The 17,443-nt window shown below is 51.6% G+C and overlaps 1 protein-coding gene and 1 pseudogene across 4 annotated transcripts in view; both read left to right on the plus strand.

Annotated features, from left to right (window-relative positions):
• LOC111825622 lies at positions 1-12,510 on the plus strand (annotated as a pseudogene).
• The window catches only part of TLDC1 (TBC/LysM-associated domain containing 1), an 18,107-nt gene continuing 12,243 nt past the window's right edge, over positions 11,580-17,443 (plus strand). For 2 of the 4 annotated variants that reach the window (XM_023752565.1, XM_006087021.3), the window contains exon 1: positions 11,580-11,707. The gene's annotated coding sequence lies outside the window, so the exon portion shown is untranslated. The other 2 variants (XM_023752567.1, XM_023752566.1) reach the window with 2 other exon arrangements.

The following is a 17,443-nucleotide window of genomic DNA, read 5'->3' on the forward strand; positions in this document are numbered from 1 at the left end:
ATGAGACATAAGGTAGGACCGCTTCTCCAGGCAGTCTTCCCTCGTGGACACAGTCTTCGAGGCACAGTCCTGGCCGGTGATGGGGCGGCGTTTGGGGCAGCTACCAACCAGAAGCCCGCCCCCTCCCAGACCTGTGGAGGGAGCAGTGACTCAACTCCGGCTGTTCGTCTCCAGACGGAGTCCTGTAAGTGACGTCATTCTCACGGACTCCCATTGGAGTTGCACCATTGCCCACTTGGTCATTTTGGGGCAGGAGAGTAAGAAGCTAGGAAAGTTCCCGGGCAAGTGGAATGAGGAAATGGAGACAAGATAATCAAACAAGGCCAGACAGTTCCAACAACTTACAGCCAGTGAGTCCCAGACCTTATGTCCTCCAACCAAGGACACTCGAGAGCAAGTGGTTTACACCCTCCTCCCCAACCAAAATAAACAGTTTAAGTCACCCTGGTCGGGGCGGTAGAGAACAGAGACCCCCTGAGTGCCATTTGTGCCAGCCAAACATAAGGACGGATGAAGTCGGAGGGACAAATACCAAAACCCCCATTAAAGCCACACAGACTCCAGATAAAGGTCAAACAGCAAAGTCGACCAAAGAAGAATCCCATACTCATTTGGATGCATCATCATATTGAAAACCTGCCTGGGAAGCTGATGAATGTTCACCTCAAACCCTCCATCAGATCCTCGCCCACAGACGAAAGATAAAACCCTCACGACAGAGACCTGGTGCAGGCTCGCTCTAGAGCACGCCCTGCCCCTTCTCGGGCACGAACTTTTACTTCCTCCTAAACTCTGAGGGTCCCCACAAGACTTGCAACCAGGGGAGCAGTGGGCAGCGGCAGCTCGTCCCAGGCTCACCCCGTGACCTGTCTCCCTTTTCTCTGACTTCCCAGTGAGCTACAGCAGCTCCGCCCTGGCTCACTTCTTTCCTCTAACGCAGCGGTTCTCAACCTGTGGGGCGCGACCCCTTTGGGGGTCGAACGACCCTTTCACAGGGGTCGCCTAAGACCATTGGAAAACACATATATAATTACATATTGTTTTTGTGATTAATCGCTATGCTTTAATTATGTTCAACTTGTAACAATGAGATTGGGGGTCACCACAACATGAGGAACTATATTAAAGGGTCGCGGCATTAGGAAGGTTGAGAACCACTGCTCTAACGTTTCTAGGGCCACAGCAGAGCCCTGCCAGGGCTCTCTCCTGCTACTGCTTCTGCCCCACGTCCTTCCTGTGCTGCACTGTCCCCAGCTTTAATAAACGTGCTTCAAAATCACCTGGCCTCCCATTGTGACACCTTCCCTGTGTGACGTCAAGAACCCGGGTACTGCAGCTGGCCTGTGGCAGACCTGCGCTGGGCCACTCCCGCCCAGTAACAACTTGGTCAAATTGCTTCAGGTCACAACCAGTCTTTGAAAAAGGAGAAGCCCGAATTGAAAAGTGGTTGTCGCATGACACATGGACAGCGGTGAGGTAAGAGGGACGGGTTTGGGGATACCGCACCAGCTTTTGAAGGCCGTAAAGGGAGTTGGGATGCCTCGAAGGCTGCAGCACAGGCTTTTGAGAGCAATGGTCATGAATTGGCCCAAGCAATCATGGTGCAACCATCACATCACCACAGGGCGCTGTGACGAACTGGGAAACGGATGCCAGCATCCCGTCTATCACCTGGCACCACCACCAACATGATAGAGGGAAAGAGTGGCAGAGACCGGATACTCCCGAGCCACCTCCCGGTTCTGGGTGTGAATGTCAGCCCTGCTGCGCCTTTCCGCGGGCGAACACCTCAGACGTGTGGTGCGCAGCACAGGCCCTGCACCGCTGCAGCAGAAGAGGGAGCGGAACCCAGTAGTCAGCGGCGCTCCCTTCCCGGCCCACCTCTCACTGACAAAATGAAGCTGGAAGAGCTGACGGTTCCAAAGGGCTGTGCTGTATGGGTTACAATGTGCCAACCTTTGCAAAGCCAGCACCAGGGGAAGACTGAGCTGGTCCTACGGGCTGGTCCTCAGCTCCCTCTTCTCCATTATTGTTGTCTCCTACTCTGTGGTGTGTTATTTCTTTTCTCTGCTCTGAATTCCGTATAATGGATTTCACCAGTGAAAAATCCCATTCCATCTGTGATGGAGATCAACAAAAATAGTTAATGAAACACAAAGAGCTAGCCTTTGAGACTCATGCAATTATGCTTTCTAATTTGAGGGGCAGTTAAGAAATAGCCATTTATATGAAAACCCCCAGCAACTATGTAGTGGCTGTATTAAATGATGTGGACTCTAAATAGAATATTGCCTCCATGAAGAAGAGCATTAAGCACCTTGTGAATACAGGTGTGTGTTTTTTAAAATAAAAATCAAGTTAGTTTCAGAAATCATCACAAAAGTAAATAAACATAAGATGGGATTGGCCCATTAATGGGGACAAATGTATCATACGAACGTAAGACGTTAGTCAGGGGAAACTGGGGGTGGGCGACGCAGGAACCCTCTGTATCAGATTCTCAGTCTTGTACATCTAAAACTTCTAAAATTTGTGTTTTAACAACCATGGCTCGAGCACAGTATTTTGCAGTGATCATGAGCGCCACCTTGTGGGCACACAGCTACATTACCTGTGACCAGTCCCCACAAAACAAACGAAAAGGCAGGGTCACCAACTCCGGGGCTGGGAAATGGCAAAGGCCTGTTTCCTGCCCTGCAGTGGCTCCTAATCAAGGTGCGGGATGAGGTGAAGCAAATACAGGATTCCTCATGACAGCTGGCATCTAGCTGCACCGTCACCTCGGGCTTGAGACTGAACAGATCCATCCCCCTGTCACTGGTCCAACACAGCTTTGTGGGGTGTGATCATGACGTCAGCTTTATTTCCTGTAGCCCCTTGAACCTGCTGGGGAGGGGGAGACGCCACCCTCTGGTCACTAGATAAAAGGCCCAGGACTTCCCCATGATCTTTCTTTTTTCTTTTTCTTTAAAAATATATTTGTATTGATTTCAGGGAGGAAGGGAGAGGGAGAGAGAGATAGAAACATCAATTGGCTGCCTCCTGAACACCCCCTACTGGGGATCGAGCCCACAACCTGGACGTGTGCCCTTGACGGGAATTGAACACGGGACCCTTCAGTCTGGAGGCTGATGCTCAATCCACTGAGCCAAACTGGCTAGGGCTAAAAATGTTCTTTTATAGAGTTTTGTATATTTGTTTTAGTAAAAACCTATAACATTAAAATATTACAGTAGAAAAAGGGGAAATATAATGGGTTAATAATTTATACATTTATAATGTGTTTTGTTTTTTAAGAAAGGGGAAAAAACTAATACCTTTATACAGGGGCAACCCAAAATATGTATACACACTCTGAATAATTTTAAAGGCAGTGTTTATTAAGATACATTTCATTTTCAAAATGTAATAGAATCTACAGACATTGTGTGTATACATTTTGTGTGTGTGGGGGGGGGGCACCCTGTATTTGTGTGGAAGAGTTAACATAGCGAGTTTGAGACTACCATCTTTAGAAAGGCCTGCTTCCAGGGCTGGTCAATGGCTGACCTCGGGAACTTGGCACTTGAACTATTCCCTGCATTCCCTAAGGCAGTGGTTCTCAACCTTGGCTGCACATTAGAATCACCTGGGAATCTTCTTAAAATCCTGATTTCTGGGCCTCATCCTCCGGAAATTCTGTTTCTTTGTTACTAATGTTGTGGCCTCACCCCATAACAAACAAACAGAATTTCCAGAGGATGAGGCCCAGAAGTCAGGATTTTAAAAAGATTCCCAGGTGATTCTAATGTGCAGCCAAGGTTGAGAACCACTGCCCTAAGGGGAAGGGCAGTTCACTGTACCTGGGCTGCTTGCACAAACAATATGGCTTATACCCAACACCTGCTTTCCTTTTGGGAGTCTGGAATTTGGGAACCTGCCAGGCAGAGGGTGCCGGTGTGACCAGCCCCTAATAAAAACCCTGGGTGCTGAGTCTCCAATGGGCTTTTCTGGGCAGGAAAACTGCACCCGGTATTGCATTTTCATTGTGGGGGAAGAGGGTCCCCTGTGTGATCCTTCTCGGAGGGGAGCATGGGGGAGCCTGGGCGTGGAGTGCCCCAAATGCCACCAGGGTCTTCCTTTTTCCTTTGCTGATTCTACACTTTCATGGTAATAAAATTAGTCAACTATATGCTGAGTCCCTAAATCCTTCTAGTGAATCACTGAGTGTGAATGGTCTGAGATCCCTGAAACATCATTCATTAGTAAGATTATTCATTAGTAATCCTATATAATAAAAGCCTAATATGCTAAGTGTCTGGTTGTCCAGTCAGCCATTCAACCAATCAAAGTGTAATATGCTAATGATATGCTAAGACCGCTCAACTGCTCGCTATGTCATACACTGACCACCAGGGGGCCGATGCTCTGACCAGTAGGTTAGCTTGCTGCTGGCGTCCAGCTGATCAGGACTGAGCAAGATGGGCCAGACACGCCCTGGAGCCCTCCTGCAGTCTTTCCCCAGCTGGCCAACCTCCCACGTCCCTCCCTGGCCCCAATCGTGCACTGGTGGGGTCCCTCGGCCTGGTCCGCGCCCTCTCTCAATCCGGGCTGAGGGACCCCCCCACCCCCGGTTGCACGATTTTCGTGCACCGGGCCTCTAGTCATCAATAACATAATGGTTTCTGCTTAGAGCCTTAACTGAAAATTTATCGATTGCTTTGTTGAAATTGACATTCTTGGCATATGCACGTTCAGTAGTATTAGCCACGTGTCCATCTGTCTTTGCCAGTAGTTGCTGGAAGGACACATTTTGTTTAAATAAACTTATTTTCAGAAAAGTTTTAGAGTTGCAGAAAACTTTTAAAGATAGTACCCAGTGTCCCATAGGGTGAGTGGCTTACATTATGATGGTACATTTGCTACAATTAATGAACCCTTAGTTCTACATTAGTATCGACTAAAGCCCATAATTTATTCAGATTTCCTTGTTATCTACACCTTTTTTCTGCTCCCGGATCCTATCTAAGTTCCCACTTCACGTCTAGCCATCGCATTTCGCGGGCTCCTCTTGGCTGTGACAGCCATTGGGCCTCTCCCTGCTTTGATGACTGGCAGGTGTGAGGAGTGCCGTCAGAGATTTTGTAGGATGTCCCTCCGCTGGGACTTGACTGATGTTTTTCTCACGGTTAGATGAGGTTATCAGTTTTGGGAAGACCCCAGGGGTAAAGTGCCATTTCCACTTCATCACAGCAGGCGTCCGAAGGGTCCACGTAACTTATTCCTGCTGGGGTTGACCTTGGTCACCTGTCTGAGGTGGCATTGGTTGGGTTTTGTCACTGCACAGTTCACCCCTCTCCATTTGTATTGACCCCTGGGGAAGGGGGTCCCTGTGCACAGCCACACTGAAGACAGGGTTACACTCCGAGTGTCTACACCAGGGATGGCGAACCTTTTGAGCTCGGCGTGTCAGCATTTTGAAAAACCCTAACTTAACTCTGGTGCCGTGTCACATATAGAAATGTTTTGATATTTGCAACCATAGTAAAACAAAGACTTATATTCTTGATATTTATTTTATATATTTAAATGCCATTTAACAAAGAAAAATCAACCAAAAAAATGAGTTCGCGTGTCACCTCTGACACGCGTGACATAGGTTCGCCATCACTGGTCTACACAATCATTGGGGTTCTTCAGGAAGGGAGACGTGCCTCTTCCCCCACATTCACTTATTTAGTCACTCACATATGTATGAACATGTTTCATTAGCTTGACTTTCCAAATTTCTTTCATGCAGCCACAGCTATACAAATAGAAAAAGCCTTCAACATTAGGCTATGCTGGGCAGAGACTCATGCAAATTTCATTCCTTAGTACATTCCAGAATCTGAAAAACCGTTCGTGCATTCGTGCCTTTGGGACTCACGCTAACGGCTTTTAGATTGCTCTGTAGTTGAGAATTCTTAACCATAGAAACTCCACTTAGAACTGTAGTGTAGGCACTGAAGTCGCCTGAGGTCCCCTTCTTGTCTTTATAATCCCTGTGCTCCCGGAGTCTGTTTCAGATCTACTCCCCGATGCAGGATGTGCCACGGGGAGCCGGAGACCCGCCGGCACGCTGTGTGAGCTCGGAAAATCCTGGGCATTTCACACTCACCTGGGGCTTCTCCAAAGAAACCCAGTTTCTAAAAGATATGTAATAAAAATGTACAAATCTAAAGCTTACACTAATATTATTCAAATAGAAGGGTAACAGCAGTAACTGTCAAGAACAGAAGTCAGGAAACCGTGGCGTGTAAGTCAAATCTGACGGCTGCCTGTTTTTGTGTAGCCAGTGAGCTAAGAAAGGTGTCGACATTTTCAATGGTTGAAAAAAATCAAAAGAAAAATATTTCATAACATGTAACAATGATGAAATTCAAGTTTCAGTGTAATAGTCACAGCGGCGCACAGCCATGTTCAATTGTTTGTATATGGTCTGCGGCCACTTTTGTGCAGCAACAGTGGAAGTGAGTTGTGACGGAGACCTTACGGCTTGAAAAACCTAAAATATTTACTCTGTGGCCTTTCACAGGAAGAGTCCTCCAGCCCCAGGTTTAATGCTGACACCAGGAGTTGTACCCCCACCCATGGTGTCAGTTACCCACAGCCAACCCCACTCTGAAAATTCCAGAAATAAGCAATTCATGTGTCTTAAGTTGCTCACCACCCGGGTAGCATGATAAGATCTCGCGCCACCTGCTCGGTCCTGCCCTGCACGTGAATCATCCTCTGTCCTGCCTGTTAGTCACTTCATAGCTTCTGGGTTTTCAGATTGACTGCTGTGCTTGTGTTCAAGTCACCCTTATTTTCCTTCTAATACAGCGGTTCTCAACCTGTGGGTCGAGACCCCTTTGGCGGTTGAACGACCCTTTCACAGGGGTCGCCTAAGACCATCCTGCCTATCAGATATTTACATTACGATTCATAACAGTAGCAACATGACAGTTATGAAGTAGCAACGAAAATAATTTTACGGTTGGGTCACAACATGAGGAACTGTATTTAAAGGGCCAGAAGGTTGAGAACCACTGTAATCTAATACCACGTTCACACAACTCTGATTACAGAATATCCTTATGATTGTCCTATCTAATTATTAGTTACTGTTAAGCTCTTACTATGCCTAATTTATAAATTGAACTTTATCATAGGTATTTTTGTATGTATAGGAAAAAATATAACAGAGAGAGAGTTCCGTACTATCTGTAGTTCCAGGCATCCACTGGGGGTCTTGGAACGTAAAGGGCTTTTTCAAGGAAGAGAATTATGTCACTGATGTTGCTTGGAATTGCTGGCTCTTGGTGATACAGAGCAGATCTATTTTTAGTTGTTTTACTGTGTTTTCATTTGTAAAGCCAGGTCCCTCCCCTTCTCCCCCTTCCCCCCGCCCGCACCTGGGTCGCCTCGCTGCCCCTGCCTGCCTTTGATTTGCTTCAGCTACAGGACGTCAGACTGCAACCGCCTGGGGCATTACTGGGAGTGCACAAGGCTGTCCACAGGCTGTGTGCGTGAGAAGTACACGTACACCTGCAGGTGACAGGCCTAACTCCAGTGAGCGGAGCTGAAGGGCCGGTTACGCACACCTGTCACTGAGGGCGGGTCTTTAGGACGCGGCTCTCATGGAGCTGCTGCTCCTTGGCCCGGGGCCTCAGTGCTCAGGCCATATTCTCCGCCAAGGACTGTGCCTTATGAGCTGTCATCAGTTAGGCACAGCCCTGGGGCAGGGGCAGGCCCGCCCGAAGGAGGTCCCTTGTCTGCTCCAACTTGGAAAGTGGCCAGGAAGCTCTGAGTGGCAGGCGGGGTGGGGATGAAGGTGGGAAAGAGCTTGGAAAGGCAGGAGACCCTTGACAAAGGAAAGGAAACGTTCAGACGGCCTCTGAGTTCCTGAGCCTGGAAATCCCTGTGTATTTCTTCATATCCCATCTGTTTCCTGAGACGGCCTTTCCCCCTCAGCGCTCTCACTGTCCTTGATTTTTTCCCCTTTTATCTTTCCCAAACTTTTTTATCCACAGCGATTCCCCCCCCCCTTACCACCCCCCCCCCCATCATCGTCTCCATTTAATTTAATCACCTTTTGCCGACTCATTCGGGAAGTGGGCATTGATGAGGGCAGGGGCTCTGTCTTTCACTGTTGTGTCGCCAGTACCTGGCATGTAGTAGGTGCTCGGTATGTATTTGCAAACTGGAGGGACAGCCTGCCCTTACCACCTTGGGACCTTGTGGTTGTCCTAGCCCCACCAGCCTCGGGCCATCAGGATCAAGCCCACAGTCTGACAAAGCAGGTGTTAGCACATTGCACCAGGAGCCCCGGGCAGCTCACCTGTAAAGGTAAGAGTTTTCATAGGATTTCTGGAACAGTGAGGTGACATGAAGCAGTGTTTGGGCTGCTCTGTGCAAAGCAGGGCCATATGTGAAGGGCCAGCGTCAGGTCTGGGCTGCAAAGCGGGCCTGGCTCCCGTTCCCTTAGCAACCACCAAGCCAAGGCTCTGTGGGATGTTGTGCTCTGCACCCGGGCTGGAAATCCAGGCTCTTTTTTTTTTTTTCCTTAAGTAATCCCAAACTCACAAAGCTTTGGCTAATTTTATTTATTTATTTTAAATGTTTTAATTGATTTTAGAGAGGAATGGAGAGGGAGATAGAGCATTGATGAGAGAGAAACATCACTTGGCTGCCTCCTGCATGCCCCCTATTGGGGACTGAGCCCAAAGCCTGGGCCTGTGCCCCGACTGGGAATCAACAGGTGACCTCTTGGTGCACAGGATGGTGCTCAATCCACTGAGCCACCCCAGCCTGGCCCAGGCTCTTTTCTGGCAAAGTGATTTACATACTCTAGGAGGGAGCTGGGAGTTTCATTCTTCCTGAGAATTTCAAACAGCAAAGTTTCTGCTAATCTAGGATTTTAGAGTTCACAGTTCTCTTTGAGTAAAAGAGTCCTTCCTTAAAAAGGGGACTGTTATACACTACAGCTTCAGCTGGGTGTCCTTGAGTAATACCGTCCCTGTGAACTTGGCAGCCGGCTTTGTCAGTATCGCCACTTCGGCCTGATGAATGGCCCAGGGACGCTGTGGTGCTCTCTCAGTCTACCGGGCAGGACAAGTCTTTGTGGGTTCAGTGTAGGGATGGGCTGGAGAAGGCAAAGATGCCAGGAAGGAGGCTGCTACTTCGGTCTAGGTCTAGCCTGGACCTATATAGGGGAGTGGGTGGATGCAGGACATAACTTGGAGGTAAAACAGATTTAGTCAGTAATGGAACATGGGGAGGGGGTGGGGAGGAGACATCCTGGGTGGTCCCAGGTCTCCGACTTGGCCATGGAGGGAGGTAAACAGGAGGGAAGTGGCTGCGTTTGGGTTCAGCTGGGCTGCATGTGATGGGCAGCCTGTGGAGATGTCGGATAAGCACCTGGACGTGCCTGTCAGGGTGCAGGCTATATGACCAGCTGGGTGTGCAGGTTCGGGGGCCAGCACTGCGGAGAGGTGGGGACTGAAGTCATGAGGAAGGATGTTATCTCAGCAGGACGTGCGGGTGAGAAGACGAGATGGCCGGAGGGAGCAGCATGAGGAAGTCCAGTAGAGCAGGATCCGGGAAGGACTAAGTGAAAACCTACAGGGAGAGGGGAGGAAAGCCAGGAACTGAGCGACCTGGAGGCCCAGGAAAGAGAGCTTGAATAGGGAGGCAGGAATGACTACTGGGAACCACTGCATATCGGGGCTGAAAGTGCCGATACGTGACAGGGATTTAGTGGCAGGGCCCCTGGGGCCAGGTTTCAGTGGTCTGGGGACTGAAGGGAAGGTGAAGAAATGGGGACAGCAGTCTTGAGACTTGTTGGAGTGGAGGCAGGGTGGGTACTAGCTGGAGAAGGGCATGGGGCTCAAGGAAAGTGTGTTCAGCAAGACTGGAGAGACTTGAGCACGTTTAAATGCTACTGGGAAGGGCTGGCAGGAAAGAACGCAGGCAGGACTTAGTTACCAGTGTTACCAGACGGGGACCTGGCCCTGAGCTGGTGGTGTGTGTGTTCTTGACTTCGTGTTTGCAAAATTTCACAACGCGAGTCCGAGTGAGTATGGGGGTACATTTATTAAAGCTGGGGACAATCAAACAAAGAAGAGCTCAGGGTAGAAGAAGCAACAGCAGAGAGCCTAGGTGGGGCTGCTTTAGCTCACTAGGAAGTCAGAAGGGGGCCCTAGAGACAGGTTCAGGGTTAGCCTAGGATGGCTGCCACTGCCCATTGCTCCTCTGGTTGCCGGCCTCATGGGGTCCCTTAGAGTTTAGGAGATGCGTGTCTATGCGGGAAGAGGATGGGGATGGCACAGGTGTGCTCCCCAGAGGGAGTACCCGCCAACCCCCCAAACTGAGTCCTTTGTCTTGAGACTTTTTTTAAAAATATATTTTATTGATTTTTTACAGAGAGGAAGGGAGAGAGATAGAGAGTTAGAAACATCGATGAGAGAGGAACATCGATCAGCCGCCTCCTGCACATCCCCCACTGGGGATGTGCCCGCAACCCAGGTACATGCCCTTGACCGGAATCGAACCCGGGACCTTTCAGTCTGCAGGCTGACACTCTATCCACTGAGCCAAACCGGTTTCGGCTGTCTTGAGGCTTTTATTCTCTTTTGCAGGGCGGGAAGATTTAGGGGGAGGTCTCATGAGGAGGAGTTTCAGCAGGTTATTCATCAGTTTTCTTAGGTGTGCGCCTCCAGGGTGGTGGTCTCCACTGATTGGTCAATGTCAGGGCAGGGCGTCCTTAGCCACTGCAGCTGACCCTGGCTTCATCCACCTGGTTTTGCTGCTTTTCTGGGTCTGGAGTTGAACTACAACTGAGGCCCAGAGGTCATCTCTAGGGAGGTGACCTTCTCTATCTGCTGTAAATGGGTCTGCCAGTTTATTCAGCCATTTGTCTCAGTTTCCCTGTTCCACGTGTCCTGGCTCACTGGCCTGTCATTCCTGGGGGAGGTAAGGGGTGGCCTGTGGAGCCCGGCTCTGGTTAGGGGTTTGTACTCTCTTCAGGTGGGAGAGGGCTCCTGGCCCAGAACCAGTGGTGAGGCGAGAGGGGGATCAGAGGAGAGTGGTGTGGGTCTTAATCCAGGGGGCCTAGCAGTAGAGGGTCCCGCAGCTGGGTTACCTGCCTCTCTTTTCTTTCACTATGTCTCCATTTTAGCCCACTCTTCTCCTCGGGTTATCTTCAACCCCATGGGCAGTCTGTTTCCCATCTGCACGCTCATTTCCAGCCACACCCCCTTCCCAGCCACACCCCTGCATTTCCCACAGCCCAGCTCCTGTTTCTACTCCAGCCCAGACACCCGATCCCTCCCCAGGTTGGCTGCCCTGGACTCTCCCCTGAATTACCAGCTTCTGTCTTCCCCAGTTCCCACTCCAGCTGCACTAGCATAACTCCCTCCACTCCCACCTGCAACTTCCTTCCCGAAACCACTGCGGGTCCCACCTACATCCCGGCCCCGCCCAGTCTGTGGCCCCGCCAAGGCCAGCCCATCCCCCATGATCTGCATCGCCATTGGCTGACTCCTTCATAGGACTCCGCCCCCTCGGCCTCCACTTCTGCCATTGCGGCAGATAGACGCCCGTCAGCGTCGTCGCCTGGCAACAGGGCTGGCCGCTCCAGGGGGAAAAATCCTTGAACAGCCCGACCGACCGGAAGGCGAGTCCAGTTTTCGGAGCTGGGAAGGTGAGTTTAGTTCCGCGACGATGGAGGGCAGAGGTGAGCGGAGAAAAGAGGCGCTGGCTCTGTGGCCTGGAGGCGGGGGCAGCGATCAGGGGCAATGACGCTGGTCCTGGGAGCGAAGCTACCCCGAGTCGCCCGGGCCCTGCACCTCCCTGCCACGGGCACTAGGTGGGGGGAGGTTAGGGGCGATGGGGGACAGCTTTGAGGGATGGAGGGTCTCTCCTTGGCGTCAGAGCACACAGTCACCCCGCACCTTCAGCCTTTCGTTTGCTGGAGAGAAAAGCTTCCCAGCAGGCGCCACTCCAGGGCCGAGGCCACTGTCTGGAAGGGTGAGCAATGAAGCTGGTATGGACACGGGAGGGACAGGGGAACGGCTGTGGGAGGAGGAGTCAGGAGGTTGAGGTGGACTGGGGGGGAGGGGGAGGTGGAGGAGAAGGGGGACCTTCCTTCTCGCATTCTGATCACAGCCTACTAGCTTTCCCCAGGTTAACCGAGTCTGATCACTAAATTCAGGGCAGAGGGGAGAGGGAAAGAGAGCACCCTCTGCTGACACCTCTGCAGATGAGTCCAGTGGGGCTCTCTGGGGGAGGAAGCCGGCCTTTGCAGGACAGTGCACCTTCCGGCCAGCGGGACTCTGCGGCCTGAAAGCTGGCTTGGGTCCAAGCCGACCTTCTGCAGAAGGGCTGCTGGTTCTGGGCCATAAGCAGGGCTTGGAATGCTCCTGTCCCAATGAGGCAGTTGGATTCTTCCCAGAAAAAGGGGTACTTGAGGGTCAGGTCACCACTCTCAAGACCGTGGCCCCTTGAGGTCGGGGGTTAGAGATTGACAAGCCAGGGTGGAGAGCATCCCCAAACGAGCCAGTTGGAGAGGTTCTGAGGGGTTGACAGCTATCCTAGGACGCCCGTCCATTCAGCAGACAAGGGCTCCCGCCCCCTCCCCTGCACTGAGGGAGTTTGTTTCTTCCAGGCTGTTTCTCTTGTTTCAAGGCAAGAACTCAGTCTTCCCTTGTGGGCTCATCTGTGTCTGTCTCTGGCTCCAGAAAGCAGAATTAATGCCCTATGTTAACCTCACTTAACCCTTTTCACCTCATTACAGGGTTGGTGGCACTTCCTCCATTTTACTAAGGTTAAAAGGCGTAGTAACTTGCCCTGGTCATACAACCAACAAGTGTTGAACTTGAACTCAGAGGTGCCCATCTTTGTTACACCATCACTTCAGAGCCTGGGGCCCTGCGCTGGGGCGAGTGTTCTGGGTACGATTCAGTGCAGTTCCGTGTGGACTCTCCTGCTCTGCCCCGTGGCCCGGTCCTTGGAAGCCAGGATTCCTTGCCCTCTGCCCTTCTGACATTTAGGGCCAGGGAATTTTTTGTGGGGTGGGCCTCCTGTGCACTGTAGGATATTTAGCAGCAGCACCCCTGGTTTCTACTCGCCAGATGCCAGCAGTGACCCCCTTTGCAGTTGTGACAACCAAAAATCAACTTGCCAAATGTCCCCTAGAGCAGCGGTCACCAACCGGTGGTCCGCGGACCACTGGTGCTCCGTGAGGTCCGAAAGGTTGGCGACCGCTGCCCTAGAGGACAGAACCACCCCCAGCTGAGAACTAATGGGGTGCGCAATCTTGGAGTAACATTGTGGTGCGTCCTCCTGAAAGAGAACTTGGTGTAGGAACCTACAGGAGACGCCGGCCAGCGGAGGGTGGCTGTGTGCACAACTTGCCAGGAAAAAGCCGGTGCCGCATGGCGAGCTGCACCTGGGGCAGTCCCATGCGAAAGCCATTGCTGGGACTGAAAGAAAGCCCAGGAACTTGCATTTGGGGAGAAGTAAGGACGCATAGAAGGCCTTCTTGTCCTTCCCAAAATTGGTTAGAGCAGCGGTTCTCAACCTGTGGGTCGCGACCCCTTTGGTGGTCGAACGACCCTTTCACAGGGGTCGCCTAAGACCATCCTGCATATCAGATATTTACATTACGATTCATAACAGTAGGAACATTACAGTTATGAAGTAGCAACGAAAATAATTTTATGGTTGGGTCACAACATGAGGAACTGTATTTAAAGGGCCAGAAGGTTGAGAACCACTGGGTTAGAGATTTCTGGCATGTTCACAGCGATTGAGGCTGGGATGGATGAACGGGGACACTTTGTACCGTTACTTCCTCTGGTCTTGCGGGAGCTCTTTAAAAAGAGGTGTTTTGAGATGTGTCCCTTCTCCAGTGCCCTGCAGGCTAGGAATGGTGGGGCAGGGGGAGGGCATGTTGTTAGAAGCTGCCCCTCCTCCCATAGGCCTGGAGCTCCTATTTGAGGCTGCTACACACACACACTCCTTCCTACTATAAAAACTGGTGTTGCCTCAGGGCCTATCCTGTGTCTCCAACGGGCACTGCCGCCGCCCTGTGCCCACCCACAAGCTGATGGCCAGCACCTCTCCTGAGCATTGCCCTGCCTTGGCTGCTTGCCCAGCCTTTCCTCTCTCACAGTGTTTGGGCACTGGGCAAGACTGGCTGGGCACTGGGCAAGTGTTGATTTGTTTTCAGACAACAGTGGAGGGACTTATTTCCTGTGGGACAGAGGAGGAGGTGGGGTGCAGACAGAAGTCCCCTTGCTCTGTAGTCCCTTTAGGTACCTTCCCCACGCCAGGCCTCACCTCACTGATCTCGGGGTTCACCCCACACCCAGGTGAGCCTCCTGTGGGTGCCTGAAGACCCAGCCAGAGCCTGTCTCGACTCCTGTGTTCTCACCCCGATCCCCACTGACCCTGCGGCACTTGTCTGCCTCTCCCTGTTAAACAGGAGTTTCTGCAGGCCCAGGCCTGCCTGAGGCTTCTCTCCGCCACCCGCTCTCTCTGACAGCCCAGCCCGAGAGATGCTGAGCTGTTGATTGAAGGAATAGATGCATTTGCTGAATCAGGAAGTGTCCTGCACGAGGCGGGACCTGTGGCCCCTTAGTGGCACAACCCCTGGGTACACTACCAGCTTCCGAGGAGTGGCATTTAAAAGTTGGTGACCTTTTCGCCCCAGTCAGTAGGGCAGAGGCTGAGAAACCCCTTACTGAGGCTGGTGTCCCTAGTAGAGCAAATCCTTGGTTTTGAGCAGGGAGGGAGCTTGCTCAGGGTTCCGAGAACCTGAGGTGTGGCACTTAGATGTCTTCATAGGTTAAGGAGAAGCCGGAGGGGGCCTCATCTCGAGATCCTGGCCTTGCTGTGAGCTCTCCCCAGTGGATCTGGGCTTTGTTGTTCTTCAGGGTGGGACGAATCGCTTCCTTGTCTGTGCCGAGTCCCTGCCGTGGTCTCGGCCTGACAGGCCGTGGGGTACAGAGATGATGCACCCTGGAGCCATCCAGTTGTGAATGGGAGAGAGAGCACTGATCCAGGGGGCCCCTGAGTGCTGTGGGCCCCTGGGAGCGAGACCCATAGGAGCTGAGCATGGGGTGCTTGGGCCTTCTCAGGACCTCGGCCAGGCCAGCCTCCCGGGGTTTACGCCTGGGAGCCCACAAGGAGGGGGGAGAATGGGTTGGTCCGCCTGAGAGGCCAGCAAAGGAATGACACATCCCGTGGCTCATGCGCCAGGTTGGCTTAGGTGCTGGGCAGGTGGCTGTGGGGCAGAATCTCTTTTGTGACTCAAATTCTAGCCAACCAATTAGCCATGAACCTGGGTGCTGGAGGTGGGGCAAGCAGATGAGCAAGCAGGCCTGTCTCCATTTCAGTTAAGGTAATGGTCAGTTCTAGGAAAGTCACATGCCGGGTGGTCTCGGAACCCGAAGGCTGAGTGATGGTGAGGTGTGCAAGGTGGACAGGGAGGGCCCTTCGAGCCAGACGAGGGGCAGGAAGGACCTGGTGCCCAAGTGGGCCTCATGCATCTGTGAGGCTGGCCGTGGGAGCCTGCCAGGAGGGCGCAGCCTGGAGAGTTCAGCTTTGATGTGAAGCTGTGCTAATGTCCCAGGTGTCAGGGAGCTCTTCATCTCTTCCAGCATTTAGGTGAGCCGTGGCTTTCTCATGTCACAGCCGTACGGTTTTCTAGAGGAAGGAAAAGTGTGCTCTTTGCTATGAACACCCCATCCATCGAAGAAGGAGATGAATTCACTAGGGTTCATTTTTGTACCATTTTCAGGATTTCAGCAGAATAACAAGATAGGACGCAGGGAGAGTCGTGTGACAAAACTTCTGGTGACCTGATAAATTGACACAGATTTTGAGTGACTTGAATTATTTGGTTGTGGTGTGTGTGTGTGTGGGGGGGGGGGGAGTATGAATCTAAAAATGCTTTTGACTGTCATGATTTACCTGTGATATATGTCAAGCTGTGACAGAACAGAGCAAAAGCAGGACCAGGCTGTACAAAGATATGATCACGGTGCCTGCTCCCCAGATACCCCCGCCCCTCCTGGTAAACTCGAGCCCTGCAGCATCCTTCCTGATGCTAGCTGTAGTCCCTTTCTGTTCTTCCTGCGTCTTTGTTAAACATTAAGACACCCAGTCACTGATTTGCACCCAGTCCAGACTGAACCCTGCCTTCCCTGAACCTTCCAAGAAGGCAGCCCCAACGCCATCCCAAGCCCCCTCACATGCTCTAACCAAGACCCCCCACACTTCCTGCAGCTCCTAGGAAATGCAGCTTCTTGCTCGTCTTCAGGGGGCAGCGGCATACTTTCCATTGTGTTCCTCCTGGGCATCGCCTTAGAATGTTTCATGAAGCGAACAGCGTGCAGGATGTAGGACATTCACCTCAGAATCAAAGACGTGTGTGCCCTGCTTCTCCCTTTGCTTTGCACTCTTTCCCGCTCTCTGCTGGGATCGGTGGTATTTAAACACCATGATGATGGCTCATCCCCTAACCCAGTCTTAAATGATCAGGCTGTTTCTTGGGGCTCTTAGAATAATGGACGGAAGAGGACGGGCCAGTCTTGGCGTGGCTGCTTGAATTGTGCCCCTGGAGGGGACTAGGGGCAGCTGTGGTTAGAGATAGTAAAGCCGCATGCAGGCTGGACCTTGAGCCAGGGCCCCGGTTTCCTTATCGGCTCTTACGCTGCTGAGAAACTTGAGGAGTGGAAGTATTTAGATCAGATGGCCCGTGAGTGACAGCCCTACCCTGGGCTGCTAAGGCCTCGTTTGCAGCCTGCGTCTGCAAGTGCTCTGTCGTCCCTCCCTGGTGCCTCTGCTGGAGCCTTCCCGTTCGGGCCGGCGGCGCCCCCTGCCAGGATGGCAGTGATAAAAAAAATGATGGAAAAAACAACAAGAACGTTGGAGAGGATACAGTGAAATCGGAACATTGTGTTTTGCTGTTGGGAACAGAGAATGGAAAACAGTTGGGTGGTTCTTCAAAAGTTAAACATCAGATTACCATAGGACCCAGCAACTCCACTCCAAAGTCTGTACCCCCAAAGCTTGAAAGCAGGGACTCAAACAAGTACTTGTGAATATTGCTGCTAAGAACATGCAAGTACTATATCTAAAAGGAAGAAACAGCCTAAATGTCCATCAACAGATGGATGGATAAACCAAACGTGCTATCTCCACACACTGGAATATTACTCAGCCATGAAAAAGGAACACAGTGTAACAGGATGAGCCTCGAAAACACTCTGTTGAGTGAAAGAAGCCAGTCACAAAAGGACACATATGCATGATTCCATTAAATGGAAAGTCCAGTGTAGGCAGGTCCCGTAGAGGGGTGAGCAGTTAGTGGCTGCCAGGGGTTGGGGGGGAGGAATGGAGAGTGACTAGTCATGGTTACAAGGTTTCTTCG

The sequence above is a fragment of the Myotis lucifugus genome, unplaced genomic scaffold (genome assembly GCF_000147115.1).
Source record: "Myotis lucifugus unplaced genomic scaffold, Myoluc2.0 scaffold_35, whole genome shotgun sequence".
Taxonomy (NCBI): domain Eukaryota; kingdom Metazoa; phylum Chordata; class Mammalia; order Chiroptera; family Vespertilionidae; genus Myotis; species Myotis lucifugus.